Raw genomic sequence first — 5,092 nt, forward strand, 5'->3', positions numbered from 1 at the left:
CACTTCCCAAATAGAGCATCTGCAGCAAAGCATTGGTCTTGACCCTGCTTTCTCTTTAAAAGTAGTAAATGCAGGGGTGCACCCCCCACCCCCAGATCTCGCTTTCAGCCCCTTCGGTCGCTGGGACTGTTGCCGGCTGATGGTTCACAGCTGAGTACACTTCAGGTGTGGCCCTGGCCAAAAGGAGCTGCTTCCCCCAAGCTGACAGCCCATCCCCCCAGCCCAACCCAATGACTGGTAGAGTTGGGGGTAAAGTAGCCTTGCCTCAATTTAAGACATCTTCGAAAGGCAAGCTCAGCTCCAGAGATTTCCATGGAACCCCCAAACCCTCTGTTGCAACTGTGTCACAGTTCAGCCTCTCCCTCGCTCACTCCTGCTTTCCTCACTCCCTTACAGGTGTTGCTGTCGAGAACACTCCTCAGTATACCTCCTGCAGGTAAATATCCACCCCAGACTATGTTTCCTAAGAAACATGATCTAAGATACTAAACCAAGACAATTGGTACCAGTAGTAGACCTAGAAAACAGGCCCTTGGGATGGGACTTGGGAACTGCATCACTCACAGCAATAAGACCCCATTGCAATTCCTGAGACTCAGTTGCCAGAGGTTGAGATGAAGTGCAGGTGGAAGGCGAAGTGCTGGGACATGCAGTAGTAGTGGTACTTAGTGGTGGTCACAGTGGTCACGTTAATGATAACGATTGTCAAGGTGGCCCCAAATATTTTTGATTTCAAAGGTTTTGTAAAGACTGAACAAGTGGATTATGCAGGGATATAATGACCGCTGGTCTTCAGCGGTCCCCAACTTTTTGGCACGAGGGACTGATTTCGTGGAAGACAATTTTTCCACGTATGGGGGCGGGGTGGGGTGGATGATTCAGGTGGTAATGTGAGCGATGGGGAGCGGCAGATGAAGCTTCGCTTGGGCTCCCACTGCTCACCTCCTGATGTGCAACCTGGTTCCTAACAGGCCCCGGGGATCGGGGACCTGGGCTTTAGACATATCCTGGATTCTTTAAATATTGATGGAGGCACCAGTCACTGCATTTTTCTCTGGATTAGGTATTACTTCTGATTCAATCTTGGCTGAGGGCTGGAAGGACAGTTTCAGAGGTTTACAGAATGACTGATCTATCAGCACAACATTACCTTTAATGAGGGGACCCATTTTGTGGCAAAAGTGGTGTGTCAGTGGGTACATGAGCACGAGACACACTCGCTTTGTCACATACTTCTTTAGCGCAAAGTGTCTAGCCTATTAGATGGTTAAATGACCTTCAATAGGTTCGGGCAATTCTCCATTTCAAGGACAATGTTCTGAGAAGGTGGGAGACAGCACAGTCCCAGAAATGTGGGGAAAGCTTTGAATCAGTGACCTACACGTGGCGCTAATTCCCAATGGTGCCTGGCATACGTAGATCCAGAAAACAAGAGGTAGAAGGGAGATTAGTCCCTCTCATCATCATTACCGGTGACATATTTTCAGATTTTGTGCTTCTCTTTTCTGAAATTTTGGGCTTTGTCAGATTAACTTCTCATTCTCAAGGGAACACTTGTACTAGAGAATGAAATAAGAATTTCACTGAACTTGCAACTGTGAATACCATCTGGTCTCTTTGGGCTCCTTGTGCCAGTGGACCAGCAAAGGCAGAGGTTACTCTACTGCTAGAGAAAAATAGACTCTGATTACCATGAGAAGCTAGGCAGGATTTTTGTAACTCAAAGGATTCATGCGGGCATCTCTTGGTGCTTCCATGCCTACTTAAGTTGTGAATAGGTAATTGCAGCAGCCATAGTCCACCATGGCCCGATCACTGCTCAGACCCCTAAGAGTCACCTTCATCCCCCAAAGCAGTCAAGCAACCTGGACTAGCTGAAGATATATAAATGGCAAGCAAATGCATTAAACAGCATTAATCACTAGGAAGATTCAAATCAAAGCTACGATGAAATACCACTCACTTCCATTAGGATGGTTATTATTTAAAAATGGAAAATAACAAGTGTTGGGGAGGATGTAGAGAAATTGAACCCTGTGCATTGCTGGTGGAAATGCACAATGGTGCAGCCACTGTGGAAAATAGTATGGTGGTTCTTCAAAAAATTAAACATAGAACTACCATATGATCCAGCAATTCCATTCCCATGTATATAAACAAGAAAATTGAAAGCAAGGACTCAGATACTTGTGCATCAGTGTTCGTAGCAGCATTATTATTATATTTTTTAAAGGCTATTTATTCTTTTTTTTTTAAGACCATACTTCATTCAGATTTCTTTTGCTTTTTTTTTAAATTTTATTTATTTATTTATGGCTGTGTTGGGTCTTCGTTTCTGCGCGAGGGCTTTCTCTAGTTGCGGCAAGTGGGGGCCACTCCTCATCGCGGTGCGCGGGCCTCTCATTATCGCGGCCTCTCTTGTTGCAGAGCACAGGCTCCAGACGCTCAGGCTCAGTAATTGTGGCTCACGGGGCTAGCTGCTCCGTGGCATGTGGGATCTTCCCAGACCAGGGCTCGAACCCATGTCGCCTGCATTGGCAGGCAGATTCTCAACCACTGCACCACCAGGGAAGCCCAGCAGCATTATTTTTAATAGCTAGAAGGTGGAGACTACCCAAGTGTTCATCAGCATATGAATGGATAAACAAAACTGTGTGTCTGTGTGTATTTGTGTCTATATAATGGAATATTAGTCAGCCTTAATAAGGAATGAAGTTCTGATACCTGCTTTAATACAGAAAGCGTTATGCTAAGTGAAATAAGCCAGACACAAAAGGGCAAATATTGTATGATTCCACTTACATGAGGTACTTATAACGGGCAAGGTCGTAGAGATCAGAAGTATAATAGAGGTTACCAGGGGCTAAGGGAAGAGGGACATGGAAAGTTATTTTAGTGGATATAAAGTTTCTGTTTGGGATGATGAAACAGTTCTGGAGGGCTTCCCTGGTGGTACAGTGGTTAAGAATCCGCCTGCCAATGCAGTGGACATGGGTTTGATCCCTGGTCGGGGAAGACCCCACATGCCGCAGAGCAACAAAGCCCGTGAGCCACAACTACTGAGCCCACGTGCCACAACTACTTAGCCTGTGTGCCACAACTACTGAAGCCCACGAGCCTAGAGCCCATGCTCCGCAACAAGAGAAGCCACCACAACAAGAAGCCCACACAACACACGAAGAGTAACCCCCACTCACCGCAGCTAGAGAAAGCCCCCGCACAGCAATGAAGACCCAACGCAGCCAAAAGTAAATTAAATAACTAAATAAATAAATAGTTCTGGAAATGGATGGTATTGATGGTTGTGCAATATTGTGAATATATTTAATGCCACTGAATTGTTCACTTCAAAACAGTTAAATAATGACTTTTATGTTATGTATATTTTACCACAATAAAAAATTCAAAAAAGGTTAAAAATAGTACATCTAGATAAAAATTCCATGATACTGATGTTTTACCTACTTGTTATCAAGGATACAATTAGATAGAAAATTAGACAAAGCAAAGACAATTTACTGGAGTTTTACATTTTTGTTCCATTTGTGAATGGCATAGCCTTCTGGAATACCAGTTAGAATGTGGATAAAAAGATTCCCACTTACTTTGCTTTATCTCTACATGTCAACACACTGCATACTATAAGATTAAGTCATTGTACAATTAAGTTGAAAGTGATAGCAAAATTATTTACTGAACCAATATGTATTTCATTACTCACTAATCCAGCTATGGAAATTATACATGCCAGATAATATGAATTTTACCAGTTTTGCACCTTTTAGGGCATAGGCACTCTTTCAAAAAATTTCCATGAGTAGTTAGTTCCCTTCTGTATTCGTATGCAGTATAGTAAGTTCTTTGTCTAAGTGTATCAACATATTTCTTGGGAATCCCCTCAGCAGTTGACAAAAATGATAAATTCGCTGTTGATGCAAGATCTGTTATTTTTCTTTTGTGTAATTTCACAAGAAATTTCAAAGATAAAACTCTGCCATAGGGGCCTCCCTGGTGGTGCAGTGGCTGAGAGTCCTCCTGCCGATGCAGGGGACGCGGGTTCGTGCCCCGGTCTGGGAGGATCCCACATGCCGCGGAGCCATTGGGCCCGTGTGCCATGGCCGCTGAGCCTGCGCGTCGGGAGCCTGTGCTCCGCAACGGGAGAAGCCACAACAGTGAGAGGCCCGCGTACCGCAAAAAAACAAAAAAACAAAAAAACAAAAAAAACAAAACTCTACCATATAACCTGCAATAGTAGAAAATATGCAGATGCACTCATAAACTGGTGCAGAGGATGTGTGGAAGAACTGATAAACAGTATAACAAGACAACCATATGTTTTTGTTTTTATTACTTAACTGAAGTATTCACAGTGACACAAACATTGCTTTTGCAATACATAAAGGTAATTGCTTCTATATTTAGAATTAGCCATTTAGGGTATGGAATATTGATTATTATTTCCCCTGAGATCATATAAACCAATTTAATATGTTAAAGTGGTTAATATTTCACGAAGATAATACTTATTTCTTTCACAATTATAACTCAGATAAATCACGCTTTTTAGCATCTTGCTTTGTCATCTTATTCTGCTCAATTTTACCTTAAAATTACTGCCATCCTTTGTTCTTTTTCTGTGATAATTCTATCTTTTCTTTTGATTTTATTTATTTACTATTCATTGCATTAACCACTTTTTTGATTAACCAACTACCAGCAAGTAATGTGTCAGCAGAGTGTTCACTCTTGGATTACAGTGTACAAGGGCTCTGTCTTAATGACACCTTAGTATTCCTAAAATGTCATGAAAAGCTGAAAAATTTTAATAGTACAAAATATATCATTTGCTATATAAACACATAAAAGTGTGGTCAAGTACAGAATAGCAGTGCCTAATACCTTGTGTTGCACTTATAGTAATGTTGGCATAAGCTGATATGATTTATAAAATAAATGACTGTTTCTTGCCTTTGTATTTTATAATTTTTATTTCAAAAATAGAATGAATTGTTTGTTTTCTTGTTTTTTTGTTCAAATGTGAGGTTTTTGTTATTATTGTTTTAATAAAAGATGGGGGAAGGGAATACAAATA

This window comes from Mesoplodon bidens, assembly GCF_964165515.1.
Source record: "Mesoplodon bidens genome assembly, chromosome: 4".
Classification (NCBI taxonomy): Eukaryota; Metazoa; Chordata; class Mammalia; order Artiodactyla; family Ziphiidae; genus Mesoplodon; species Mesoplodon bidens.